Below are 15,602 nucleotides of genomic sequence, written 5' to 3'. Positions count from 1 at the left end.
TTAGAACGTGGACTGCCTTGCACAGCGTAGAATGAATGAATGATTCCTCTGACCCTGGCCATGGAGCATGCAGAGCTTTGGTTTGGAGTGCTTCTGCCTTCAGAGAGCTCTTCTAGAACTGTGTGTGATGCCTGCTTGACGAGGGATCCTCAGTTGGGTCATAACTGGGAACTTCCAGCAACTGAGACCTCTTCCTCCATTGTAAAGTCAGAAACTGCAGAGAGAATTCCCTAGCTTTGAAGGAAAGCCACATTCATGAAAGATATATCACAGGTCCTCTCAATGTAAAGGCAGATTGTAGTCTGATTACCTAATAACCAGAAATGAAGAGGCTTTATTTTATAGACAATTAAGGTGATTATAAGTGGCTTTATGTTTCCAATATCTGAATGGGTGTGCTTAGTAATATACTCCCCTAACAAAAGAAGTAACAGAATGAAGGCGCATGAGACCCAAATAGTACATTTGCAGTCGCCATATCCTAAATCTACAGGGAGAAATACCTTCATGGAAATCAGATCGGATCTTTCAATAATGCAGAGGCAAGAAATCTGAGGAGTTGGAGGGCACTGGCAGGTGTCTTCACAGCTGTACAGCTAAAATCTGTGTTATATGTCGTCTGCAAGTGTTAGATAACATTACATCTTGGGCCAAATTCTTAATGGGGCCTCAACCTTACTCTCCAGATTTGTGACAGTCTGGATGGAAGCGAACATATTCTCATGTTTTTATCCTTGATGCACCACCCAAATTTTTAAATATTTTCTTTTATTCCCTTTTCTTTTCTCCTTTCTCCCCCTCCTCTCCCAAGACCCGTGGTGTTTGAATGTGAACAGCCTGATTGGCATGAAAGAATGGAAACCACTTGAGGAATTTTCTTTCTCCCACCTCAGATAAATAAACGACTTTTCTCAGTTGTCACATGTCATAACTTTTTTAAATTGTCAAAACATCTTAGAATTCACATATGTGCCTGAAGTGGAAAGCTATCAGCATTCATAATAAAGCCTCCCCTTTAGCTGAAATATTTTCTTCATTAAACAAAATTGACTTATATTAACAATTTCAATGCTAAGATTTTAATCTGCTTGGTCACTCCTAATATTCCTAGATGTCACACATTTTAATGAAGAATTTGAAAATACAATGAATGTTAAATAAATAGTTTTCAAGCCCTCTTACCCACTTCATAATAGAAAAAAAGACATTGAGTTTGGTGTTATCATATTCTGATACTATGGTTATATTTTGAAGCTATAACCAAAGAAATTATTTGGTTTAATTTGTTGCTTGCCCTTTCTTTATATTCTCTCTTTTTCTCCCTCTGTCTTTCACACACACACACACACACACACACACACACACCAGATGTGACCACATTTCCTGGCCCTATAGCAACCCACTTTTTTTTTTTAAAGAAAGATATAAACTTTATTTGTGATTAAGTCTAATATGGAGGTTACAATCTTTTAACTGGGTCTCTGAGCCAAGCAGATTACCCACTCAGTCACACCATAACTCAATGATGAGGTTAGCCCTCACCTTCTTAACCATCAGAACCCATGCCTGCGGGAAACTCATGCCCAAGAGAAAGAAGGGCAGAGTGGTGCTAACCAAGCATTGCCTTTTAATCATTTCCAAGTTTCCTTTGGTGAAATTAGCTAATGGGGGTCTTAAAGGCAATAAGAAGTACTATGAGAAGAGATTTTTTACTTGGAAAGAACTATCAGGAAGAGGAAATAAATAATGCCCCCATGATCATCCTCCAGCTATTTTTCCTTAACCCCTTGGGCTTAATAAATAAGACCATTCTCTACTAAAGATGAGGTTTTCATCTTGTTATAGGTGATTAACAGTCTATTAGCTTAAGCCTCCTAGCAATCCACTTTTATTTTCACTTTAATTCTTTTCTCTTGAACTGACTCTTAAAACCTCGAGACATATTCTCATCAAGTACCTTCTCATTTCTGCAGAAACACTGTTGTTTCAGTCCCAGGAGGAAGAGGACAGCAAGTGTCCCTTTTCTTGATGTCTGGGTTTCTTTCAATGCAACATCAAGTTTCTCTCCTTCTCTGGGAAAGACTCTTCCAGTGAAGCTCCAGATTCACAGACGTTCACAAGCATTTGAACCATGAAAACCGGAGCAGACACAGGGAAGATTATCCCCACCTCTCCAAGATCACTGACAGAGCGAAATAATGTTTCAAAATTAATTTATATCTCTTTTTCGTAGAAAAATATAAAGCACTCAGCTCACCTGCTTTTTAAATTAAGGGTAGGGAAACTAAAGATTTATTCAGCAAGTGAAACAAATATTTTTAAAAGATCTCCCAGGCCTCTTTTATGTCCAGTTTGGGACAAAGAATATGGGAGGGGGGAGTGATGGTGAAGGAAAAGGTTAGAGGGGGGAGAGAAGCAACGTAAAGAGGAAAGTGAAATGCAGATGGAGTGAGAAAGAGCAAGGGAAAAGGAGAGAGGATAAAGCAACATAGCCAAGAGGGGTGGGGGAAGGTGGAAGGCTTGAGTAAGTTGTCAAGTATAGATGACAAACTGCAAATCACTTGGGCCATGGATACCGGAATGGTATTGTCATGCATCGAGTAAGTCACTCATTGAACACCTACTATGTGCCAGGCCTTCTTCTAGGCATAGGGTATAGAGTATGGAACAAAATTTATCAGTGTCTCTCTTTTGAAACATACAGATAATAAACAAGAAAATATATGATAGACATGATCTATTAAGATAAAAACAAAACAAAATGTTTAGTGACTGAACCAGCTCTTTTAGATTGTGTGATCAGAAAAGTCTCTGAAGAGGTGAAATTTAAGCTGGGATCTAACTGGCAAGGAGGAGCCAATTATGCAACAGTATGACAATCATTCCAGGACGAGGAAAGAGCAGGAAAATGTCCTTAAGGCAAAAAGGGGTTTATCAAATTCAAAAACAGAACAAAGGTGTGTGTGTGGCTGGGGCATCTAGAACAAAGAAGGGCCTATCTGACGTAAAGTCAGAAGGGTAGGCAAAGGCTATATCATGAGAGAGTGCGGAAGAATCAATTAGCTTGCTAATGGATTGGAGGGGAATGATGAGAGAAAGAGAGGAACCAGAGAGGAACTGGGATCTGGAACTAAGAACAGTGGCTGAGCATGTCATTTCCTAAGCTGTAGAAGAGTAGGGAGAGAAGAATTTTTCAGATTTTGACAAACATCAAGATGTTTGTTAAATGTGGTATTGGGGTGAGAAGAGAATCAGAAGGTTTCTTTTGGACATGTTAAGTCTATAATGCCTGTTAGACATCCAAGTGATTGCACAGAGTAGATAGTTGCATATAATTCTAGAGTTCTTATTAAAATTCCTAAAAACTGGAATTGCCTCTGTACAGATGTTCTACCACTCAGATAATTTCACCTGTGAAAAACAAAAATGAAAATTGGTGGAAAAGATCATACTGTAATCAAAACAATAGCAGGCAGATGATCCAGATGAAATCAAACTTAGGGTTGGGGCGCCTGGGTGGCGCAGTCGGTTAAGCGTCCGACTTCAGCCAGGTCACGATCTCGCGGTCCGGGAGTTCGAGCCCCGCGTCGGGCTCTGGGCTGATGGCTCAGAGCCTGGAGCCTGTTTCCCATTCTGTGTCTCCCTCTCTCTCTGCCCCTCCCCCGTTCATGCTCTGTCTCTCTCTGTCCCAAAAATAAATAAACGTTGAAAAAAAAAATTAAAAAAAAAAAAAAAAAGAAATCAAACTTAGGATCAAACCAATCACTAACTGAGTTCTGAGTTCCCTTGTCCCAGCAGAAAGGAAACACATTTTCCATCTGGGAAGTTGAGACAGTGGGGCCCTGTTAATGCTCATGATACATTGTCTGTGGATACAAATTCAGCCAAGTAAAGGAAAATAGGGAAAGGGGTAAGCTTAATTTGAAAAAATTAACTTGGTGGGAAATTCCTTTTTCAGAAATAAATATTTTCTGTATTTCCTCAGGATTTGGAACATTAACATCTACAAATGTGTAGATGTCAAGCCCATTTGTCATTTTTCTTATGTTGATGTATAAGGCATGTTGGTGTATGTTTCTGTTGAACTATTTTATTAATATAAAATATTAAAACTGTGGGAGAAAATTCAAAGCCACAACATTTTATTGTGCAAGAGTTACCTGTATCTCATACACAGCATATCTCACATCAATAGCATCTGATCTCTACAAAGTCAATTAAAGGTGTGATTTACAGACACGACCTGTGCCCAATGCTCAATGTCCAACTTAAGATAGAATATTCTTTTACTAGTTACATTGTCTTCACAGTGAAAACAAAATACAGTGAATAAATATTAACATGGTAATAGCAGGTAAAACAGGTCTATTTTATTTCTATAGTGAAAACACTGTTCCATGAAATTGTATTTAAAATAATTTTTCAATATTTTAAAATACATTTTCAAAATTTCTCCCCCTAACATTCTGCTTCATTGAGAAGCTCCACAATTAGGAGAAATGGAATATCTAGCAACTTTAATGTATTGTTTAAAATCTTAGGAAAATAGAGCAAAACAAAAAAGAAACAGGCAATTTTGGCCAACATTCATGTATACGGTAAGAAATAATTACCTTAAAAGTAAGGACAAATGTGTACCAATGTATTTGAAGTGAGGTTATTTTTAAAAATTGAGTTAAAAAATAATTCAATGAATTTGTTTAATTGCATGCTAATTTCTTCCATTTAGTCGTTTCTGAGTTGCGTCCTTTATAATCGCCAGTAAATATAAGTAAAATGTTTTTTTCTGAATCCTATGAGTTGTTCTAGGGAATTGACTGAGGAGGGTGTCATGGGAAACCCCTCAGATTTGTAGTCATGTGGGCAATAGGATGAGCAATTTGGGCACACCGTTTACAGCTGGCATTTGAAGTTGTATGGGACTGAGACCTCAACCTGTGGAATCTGTGTCAACTCCAGTTAATTAGTGGTTGAATCGAATTGAATTGTTGGATACTTAGTTGGTGTCAGAGAATAGAATAGTCTTTTATATTTACTTCATTCATATAGATTTAATGTTGGCAAAAGATATTGTAGTATGTGGTCCTGACACCCCCTAAATCCAGAATTGATTTTTCCTCCATATACTTTGATTTCTTTTTAATGAAAATATATTTGTAAATTACTTATAGAAATGAATGATTGAATAATAAATGTATTTTCAAGATTATTAATTGCAACATTGGTTTGTAAAAGTCAAAATTAGTCAACCCAATATACATACCTACATATATACACACACACATAAATGCCACTCTATCTAAAAGTCTGCATTTAAAACTAAAGGAAAAAGCAAAAATATGCCTTTGCCTTCACTAACCCCCATTCTCCTCTCCTCAGATAACTATTATTATTACTATTGTATCTGTCATTCCAGACTTTAAAAAATATGATTACATGCTTTTGATTTATTGATGAGAGAGATATTAGGTAGGTAGATAGGTAGATAGATGATAGAATCTAGAAACATAAAGCATTGTTTTGCGACTAGAGTGTAGATATGAATGAGTTCATACTGTATATAGATTATTCCAGAATTGTCTTTAATTAACAACATGTCTTGAAGTTCTCTCCATGCCAGGATGCCATTATAGCACCCTTTTTCGTTGCTGACTAGTATTTCATAATTTGGTTATGCCGTATTTGTTTAGCCACTTCTTCATTTGTGAAAATTTAGGTTGTGACCACTAGCATAGTGTTATAAACAAACTTTTAAATATCTTTTAAAAAGTATTTAAAATACCTCTTTGGATACATAGCTAAGTAGTTTTACAATCTAAAAACCTGGAAATAAAATAAAATTGTTATGTTGCAATATATATTCGTCTTTAATTCACATTGATGGATTATGGAAATGATATCCAAAAATGACTGTCCTAGTTTATACATCCAACAAAGTTCATGGAAGTACTGAATATTATTATTAGTCTTCGAAAATTTTTGCCACATTGATAAAAGTAAAATATATTTCCATTTTATTTCATTTAAAATTTTTTTTAATTTTTTTTAACGTTTATTTATATTTGAGACAGACAGAGACAGAGCATGAACAGGAGAGGGGCAGAGAGAGAGGGAGACACAGAATCCGAAACAGGCTCCAGGCTCTGAGCTGTCAGCACAGAGCCCGACGCGGGGCTTGAACTCACGGACCGTGAGATCGTGACCTGAGCCGAAGTCGGACGCTTAACCGACTGAGCCACCCAGGCGCCCCTAGCTTTTATTTTTTTTTAATTTTTTTTTAACGTTTAAAAAATTTTTTTTTAATGTTTATTTATTTTTGAGGGACAGGTACAGAACATGAGTGGGGGAGGGGCAGAGAGAGAGGAGACACAGAATCTGAAGCAGGCTCCAGACTCTGAGCTGTCAGCAGAGAGCCCGACATGGGGCTCAAAGTCACAGACTGCAAGATCATCACCTGAGTTGAAGTCCAATGCTTAACAGACTAAGCCACCCAGGCGCCCCAAAATATATTTCCGTTTTAAATTTCAATTCCTTAATTGCCCATGTCTGAGAATATGTCATTTATTTATTGGTCATTTTCATTTGTTCTTTTATAAATCACATATTCCCAACTTTGGCCCATTTTTCCTGTTTGGTTGCCTTTTCTATTGATTCATAAAAGTGCTTCTTGTATTTTGGGCAATAAAGCTTTGTATTTTAAATTACCTCATTTTCTTTTGGTCTTGTCTTGCTTTTTAACTTTAGCATCTTTCCTTATACTAAAGTGTTTTTTAATTTTGATGTTAAAATTTGTTTATTTAAAAAAATTTTTTTTCAACGTTTATTTATTTTTGGGACAGAGAGAGACAGAGCATGAACGGGGGAGGGGCAGAGAGAGAGGGAGACACAGAATCGGAAACAGGCTCCAGGCTCTGAGCCATCAGCCCAGAGCCCGACGCGGGGCTCGAACTCCCGGACCGCGAGATCGTGACCTGGCTGAAGTCGGACGCTTAACCGACTGCGCCACCCAGGCGCCCCGAAAATTTGTTTATTTTAAAGAAGATTTTACAGGCCTTCACTAATACTTCAAGATCACACTCTCAGCCTGCTAATTAACAGTCACTAAAACACCAAAATAAATTTGTTCATGTTTTAGGAGGACTAAATCACATATTTTCTAAAAGTTATGAAGACATTTAAATTACTTTAATATCAATTTAACAATAGTTAAATTTGTATATATTACTTCAAAACTCTTTCAAGATAAAGAGGCACCATGAATCAGTTGAAAAGATAGGACAGTGATGTGTCATATGGAAAAAATTCTATTTAGATCCCCACCTCACCTTATATACAACCATAAATTCAGACAAATTAACAAATTAAAAGTTTTTAAAAAGGGTCAAGCCATAGTAAAGTTATAAGACAGATAAATATTTATCTGATCTTGGAATAGGGTAGGATTTTCTAGGATTAAATACTAGGGAACAAATTACAAAAGAAAGAGAAAGAAAGAAAGAAAGAAAGAAAGAAAGAAAGAAAGACTGATAAATTTGATTTATAAATGACTCTTAAAATGTCAAAATAAACTAAAAACTTAAATAAATATGACAGACAAAAGACTAACATTTTGGCTTACAAAAACCCCATGTAAACTGATAAGAAAATTTAAAGATGCCCAAGGGACAGTTGGGTAAAGAACTTACACAATTCACAAGGGAGGAAACACAGATAATGAAAGATGTCAGCTTACGGGAATCAAAGACATTAAATTAAAATTGAATAATCCCAATTTTTGCTGCATTTGGTTTAAAAATGACACAATCCTGGTTACAGTGAGAATTGTAGTTGAGGTTAAGGTTAAAAGAGCACACTCCTTCATGGCTGATATAAACTGTACAACCTTTCATAAAAGCCAATTGGCATGTGTTAAGAATGTTAAAATGCTCAGGCTCTTTGGTCTGGAAGTTTTCATTCTAATTATCAATTCCAAGGAGATAATTCCAAACAAAGATAAAAATTTAAGCACAAATTTATTTTCATAATACTATTAAGCTCCAAAATAGGCTAAGAGAAATAACTTCTTAATTCATTCAATAGGGTTTATTGACTACCTACAATGTCCCAGATCCATTAGAAGGGCTAGAAATTTAGTGCTGAGTAAGATAGACAAGGAGCTCTTATTTCAGAAGGACCAGGGCAAACAGTGACTGAATGATTCCATCAATCATTCCCCTAGAGCTTTCCTGGGCCTGTCTCTGCAAATCTGGGGGAAGAATCCTGTAAGCAGAGGAGAAGGCAGTGCAAAGGCCCCAAGTTCCAGAAAGAAACTTGATTTTTGAGATTTTTGCAACAAACAAACAAAAAAAAAAAAAGAAGAAGAAGAAGAAGAAGGGAAGGAGGAAAAGAAGGAGGAAGAGAAGAAAAGAAAGAAAGAGAGGGAGGAAAAAAGAAAAGTAAAAATAAAAGCCCATGTGACTGAGCATAATATTAAGGCTATTCTACTGTAGGAGAATGACTTAAAATGCATGCATGCTATAAAATACTGCTCAGCATTAGAAATGATGTACATTTGCAAAGGGTGTTTAGTAACATGAGAAATACTTATGATACAATGTTAGGCAAAAAGGCACAAAGTTGCATATGTTATATTGTCACAATTATGGAGAATATGCAGAGAAGACCCACTGGAAATAAAACTACAGTGTTAAGAATAATTGTCCCCAAGAGAGGATGGTAGCGTTCTTTTTTTTGGGGGGGGGTGTTATTATTTGCAAATTCTCTGTAAGGAGTCCATATTAATTTAATAAGCCAGGAATGCTTAAACGCGGCGAATAAAGAAAATACCTCCAGTAAGTATTTCACTCTGCTCACCAAAAAAAAATCAGTTTAAAGCTACTTATCTTGGCATTCCTTCATCTAGACTACAGAGAGTTTTCATTACCTTGTGCTAGCTGAGCACCATTTACTATTCTTAATGCACGTCTTTTTATTCTGCAGTCCTATTGATACACTTTACTAAAGTCAGATTTACAGAGAGGTCTGGAACAAGACATTAAAGCACACTTCCCAGTGCCGTGTCCCAGCCCACGCCAATCCATCCCCCCCACCCCCACTGCATTTAATATGCTGAAATATGAGAGAAGCTGAGTGCCAGCTCAGCTCAGATGATGTAGGATCTTGACAGCAACTCCATCCCCTTGTACAAACTCCCAGTCAGCATGAAACCTACTTAGTATAATAAACACCACAGCATGAACTATTTTTGCAGGTGAGTTGTCCTGTGGGCAGCCCACCCATAAATTAAGAGGGACAGGCTAGAACAAGAAAAGTGGCTCCAACAAGAAGACGGGAAAATGGAGTTGAGCCTCGAACCCCCCACTGACTGAAGGTCACAGGCCTGTTGAGACTGACAATTCATTATAATTTATTAGTGAGAGCATTTTTCCTTAAACCAGCAGGAGCATTAGAACCTGACACATTACTTTTAAAAACTCAATAGATACAAAAAGGATTTCAGAAGACATGAAATATACGGAAGACAAGAAAGGGAGGGAGGGTTTATGGTTTGTCACCAAACTCAGATTTTCTCCTAAGCAAAAGAACTTTCAAAATGTTATTAGTGGATGCTATCATAGTGAAATTATAAGCCATCAGGAGCCTTACTCTTATAGTTGCTATTCAGAGCTTCTAGCATTATTTATAAAATATCCACCAGCGATTAGTAGCTTATGTCATTATTAATGTGAGTGGGTCCTAATCCTAATGTAAGGAGGTCCTAACGTCACTGTAATTTGATGTTAATCTTGCAAATATCCAACAAGTCTTCAAAGAGCATTTTAGAAAATGTATTCCATGTAATACTAATATCTGGATGGCATTTTGTAGGGGGAAGAAAAGGATTCTATGGTCAAATAAGTTTGTGGAACTACTGAGTGTTATTCCTTCTCCCCACACTTACCCCTCAGATTCTCAATGTATATTAGCATATAAAAGACTTTGAGAAATCCTTTAACTTTGTTTAAACCAAGACCAACTTTTAAATGTTTTTGTACAAGGTATCTTTTAACACTAATGCCCCAGAGACATTTCCTTAGACAATTATGCCTGCCTATCAGAATCACGGTGAAGAAAAAAAATGTTTCTAAGCCATGAATGGCCCAAACATCACGTGCCAATAAGAAAACTGGGAGTGTCTGCACTATTACTTGGTGCCATTTATTTCTCTTCCAGAAATTCTAAAGTCTTGGTTCTAAACATGAATGGGAACTGAGTATAAGCTGGAAGAGGATTGAGTGGCTCATCCAGCAACCCTTCTCCCTCCCCTACATCTCTTTCTCCTTCCCTTCTGCAATAGGTCACATGATGGAAATGAGCATTCCAACTCAGTATAGTAAATGCCGTCATATTCAACATGTTTCCTCTCCTAGGGTATACTTGGTATCTAATCAGTGAGATCAAGAACCAAATCATTATTTTATTTTTGCATTCTGGAGTTTGTACAAAATGCCAAGTCCAATAAACACATAGTAAAATAGTGAATATTTTAGTTCCCCTGGCTGATATCAAACTGATTTGTCCCACATGACACTTGAACTTTTACCAGGGTTGACTAATGTTCTTTGTTCTTTCTGAATTGAAATTCAAATGTAGTTTCAGTGATACAGAGCAGAAACAGAAATTTCATCCAAGAACGAGCATCATCTATAATATGGGAATAGTCAGCTGATGAGTCAAGTCAGATATGCTTTTCCTTGATCCACCTTCAATGTATTCTGATGAAAGTTTCTTAATATGTGGATATAGTACACTGCTTATGAGTTTATAGTAAATGGAATGGAGGAAAAACTTATAAAAGTATTCAAACATATGATTATTTTCCCAATTACTAAAGCTGCTTAGAACAGTTGTTAGTTTTCCAGAGTTTGCTATTTGTTGTCCTTTGTAGGTTTAACACATCATCACAGTTTCTAAGATGTCTTCCTCCTTCAAACCATGAATACCCCCAAGGGCCTCCTCTTAAAGTGGGCATGCTGAACCATGTGTAATAAGTTAGGGGAAAGTAATATCTAGAACTAGTTCTAAAATGTAATATACTTTCCCTGATGACAAAGAAAGAAGAAAAATACAGCTCTGAATCAGCAAAACATTTGACAAAGTCTCAGTGAGAGAGGCCAGAAAGTAGAGCGCAAAGACGGCTGACTAATGGCTTGATTTTATACACAGCGGGAGACGTGTGCTTGGCTCTCTCCTGCTCAACACGGCTCATCCACAACCTGCTGGAGAGGGGTCTCAAGCTAGACAAATAAAGGTGACCATGGATTACAGAGAAACGACAGGAAAAAAGTGATGAACACCTTTCTAATTGCTTGAAGACCAGGTGATCACCTGCGTAATCACTGACAGGGGGAGATATTGATATCTGAAAGGAAAAAAAGAGAAAAAGAAATAAGGTGAGAGAAATGGTAATAGCTTGGGCTCTGGCATGAGCCTGAGTTCAAACTCTGACTTAACCTCTTACCAGCTGTGTGGCTATGGGCAAGTCAGCCAATTGTTCTAAGATTCAACTAATGAGGGCATTAATAGGAATTATCTAATAAGATTATAGTGATCAGATGTGGCCATTCTTTGAAACACAGAATGGAGCCTGGCATATGATTGGCCTTCAATCCATTATTATTAAGAGAACACACTCTTCCTTCATGCATTCTAAGGAACAGGGTATAGATTCTGCTAGGTTCCTACAGAGGCCAAAACTGGGACCAAGAAGGGGTTACAAAGAGACAGAGATAAATTCGAAAGAAGAAAGAAATCAATATAGTTTGAAAATAAAGTTGTGAACGAAGAGTGGGATGTGCTTTTCTCTGTATCCAACTTCCATTCGTGTTGTCCACCTACAGAACATGGTATCTCCCAAGCAGTGGGATGATGGTATCCCAGTGGAAGATGGCATGTACATTAACAGTTTTAAAGGAAATGTCTCTGTTAGTTCATGGATCAATTACGTGTTCTACTCTTTTTTATGACCAATCAACACCTCTGCATATTTTTACCACAAAACACTCCTAAAAATTAATACACATAGGCTCTTCATAAGGGAAAGAAAGCACAATAATATATTAAGATGCAGGTTTGTTGTGATCCTCTGACAAATGCAACACACACACGCACACACATCAGGACTCAGATGAGATACAAATTTGTCTCTCTTTCACGTATCAGCCCAAGCGTAGGCCTCCAGAGCTGCCCTGGTTGCTCCTTCTCTTCTGTTGCTCTGTCATCTGCAAAACATCTTCCAGCCCATGGTCCCAGACTGCCTTGGCAGCAAAAGCTGTAATGAGACCTTTTAAGACTCCAAACTCTTTTAATAGTGCTAAAATACTGAGCGTTCTGCAGAGACGTAGCTTTAAAAGGCCATCTTGTGTTTTTCCCCTGTACCAACATTTCTATCCATTTTTGAGGTTCAGGGGTAGAAGCAGGATGACCATGATTCATGTGGAAAGGAAATATAAAGTTCAGAAGAGGATGAGTAATTAGTCCACAAAACACAGTATATGGGGTCAGGATTGGAACCTGATGCTTTAGAATCCTTCTGCAGTTAGGGAAGTCCTCTCAAAGCCCCAAAGCTGCTTGGGTTCTCTCATCATCGTCATTGTAGAGACACCTACCACCCATGATCTAAATTTCGAGAAGCACAAGCCCTCACCAAAAGACTATAATGGATAAAACCGTCTCCAGGCAGCTGTAAGCAGCTGCCTACTTGACATAAAATAAGACATGTGGCAGCTGGGAAGACTGAATAGCCAAAATAATGCATTTGACTTTCATTGCAAGAGGTACCTCTCCATCAAGAGGGATTATGCAACAGGGGCCCGTATCATGCCCAGAGCCAAGGCAAAGCCTAATATGGAAGTCCTGTTGGTCTATAAACCATTGCATAGGTTTCCCAGGTTCTTCTCAGAACACCCAGGGTGTCATGTAAATGAGATTCTGCAGTAATCTGTATTGACTGTCCTTGAAATCCCAGCTCGAAGTGTTACACACATTCTGGCAGAGGATGCAAAGGGAAGCAGGTGTGTTCTCAGTTCAAAAGCGGGACAGTGGCCTGGATGGTCATTACCCAGGATTAAACTTAACTACATCACCTCTTTTTATTCTGACACACTTAAATATTTACTATCCTGTAGTGATTCAACCAGACTATATTCCTATCTCCAACCCATATTTCTAAATGCCCAGGAAAATAACAAAGGCACTCTCTCAAATTGCTTTAATACCCAGTATAGCTTAAATCCACTTCTGAAAATCGAATCATTAATTCCACATGATATTGTCCTAGATCTTCATAGGGGCAGGTTTCTCATGTAATGAAACTGTATCACTTAATTTTAACACAGATATGAAATGGGAGACCAAGACCAATGCATGATTACAGTAATTTGAGTTCGATTTAATCCGGGTGAGACTAATGTTTATCAATGTGATTTGTATCTTCTTCTATTCCCCAAGGAAATGATCAGGAGAAAATCAGGTATTTAACCTTTCCTTACAGAAAAATTATATTGGAAAAACATTAAAGCTATTTTCCGCAACTTTCCATTGAGACTAGACATTCTTTAAAAAGTTTCCCTAATATTATTTAGGGGGAAAGGATTGAAAATTTCTTAATAAGCAGTCATTTCAGAGAGAAGAAATACATAAAATTCCAGATAATTTTCATGAGCACATTTCTTCTTACTTTATATAAGGAGAGATTTTTAATATATAAAGTAAGACCCCCCCAACTGAATTTGCTAAAATATTCAAAGTCACTAATAACAGCCTAAAAGTAAAATCTTTTAAACTGTTAGAACAGAAGCTGCTTCTCACCAACAACATTGGCAACTGTTATTGACATCCAACATTTCCAAGTGTTTCTCATGGTGTTGTCTTTAGTCAGCCCCTTTAATCCCACATGACAACAAAGCGTTTTTTGTTTTTGTTTTTGTTTTTTCCAGTTTGGAAAAGATCAGAGTAGTTACCTAGGGACTGAAAACACTCCCAGTTTTACAAATGTAGTTTGAAACACAAAATTTGCATGCAACGTTAAAAATATTCGAAATTCCTGAGTTACTGCTTTCCAAAAAGTCACATGCACGCCTTTTGGGACTGACGTTGCAAGTCTACTTCAGGATGAAAAGTTAGTAGTTCTGATTTGTACAGTTGCCACATCTGAGCAGATATGTTGTAACATGCCCTAACTTACAGGACTTAAGGGGCTACAGAGTATCTGCTACGTGAACATAAAGACACAGTTGATGAAGGTAAATGTACAAAACTTATCCTTTTAGAACCATTAAAAGTCAAATGTAGAAAGCAACGTTTAAAAACTTTTAGATGGAAAAAAAAAAGGAGAAAGGACTTCTCAAGACTCAAAGGTGCAAACCATAAAGAAAAGGATTGATGGGTTTGGCCAAGGAAAAACAAACAAATCCTTTTCATCAAAAGAAACCAAAATTGAGGGGGTGGAGGGAAGCAAGTAACAAACTGGGCAAATATTTTGCAACACATACAACTAGGCAGAGGATAGAAAGATTTATCCTGAAAATCTTGTTTGAAAAAAGAATTCATACAAATCAGTAATAAATAGATAACTCATAAAAATTGATCACAAGTCATAAGCATGGGCACCTGAGTGGCTCAGTCAGTTAAGCGTCCAACTTTGACTCCAGTCATGATCTTGCAGTTCACGGGTTCGACCCCCATGTTGGGTTCTGTGCTGACGGCCCAATGCCTGGAGCCTGCTTTGTATTCTGTGTCTCCCTCTCTCTCTGTACCTCCCCCACTTGTGCTCTCTTTGTCTCTCTCCCAAAAATAAATAAACATAAAAAAAATGAGCACAAGTCATAAGCAAGCATTTGACAGGTGAGCATATTTAAATGATTAATAAATATATAAGATATATTTACATACTACTAAAGTGTAATAAAATATATTACTTTACTAGAATTGAAGCCAAAATAGGACACTATTTTGCACCCACAAATTTAGCAAAAATTTAAGATATTGAATATACGTGGAGCAAGGAAGATGAGAATTCACTTCCGGTGGGAGATAAACAGGTGAGATCACTTTGGAGAACAATTTGTCAGTACATCATAAAGCTGAATTTTACATAACTGCCCAAAGTCACATAATCAAAATTTACCCTAAGTGGTAGATGTAGTGCCTGGGACAGTCTTTTAAAATATCTCTTGATTGAGAAGATATGTTATATGTGTTTTATTAACCACAAAAACATCTGCTTATATTTGAAGTTTATTTATGAATGCATATGGTTATCAGGCAACCCTGAGTGTGCATGTGGACCACAGCCTCTTTCAATAATTCTGCAGCTCCTCAAGGGCCTTCTGCCACAGTTAAGGAACTCTTATTGTCCCAACTTTTTTGAAAGCTGACATCAAGTAATGCCATTGTTTCCCTACTCTCTTTGAGGGGAAGGGAAGGATGAAGAAAGATCATCCACTCACTAGAATAACCTAATTTATCTAATAAATTAATACTCTACATGCAATTAAGTCAAATAAGAGCAGATGTCAGAAAAAACATTTAGGGGCACCTGGGTGACTCAGTTGTTAAGCATC

The sequence above is a fragment of the Lynx rufus genome, unplaced genomic scaffold (assembly GCF_022079265.1).
Source record: "Lynx rufus isolate CCGP_SWC_20201006 ecotype Redwood Valley unplaced genomic scaffold, mLynRuf1.p SCAF_6, whole genome shotgun sequence".
NCBI classification, from domain to species: domain Eukaryota; kingdom Metazoa; phylum Chordata; class Mammalia; order Carnivora; family Felidae; genus Lynx; species Lynx rufus.
Note: the sequence above shows the minus strand (reverse complement) of the source record.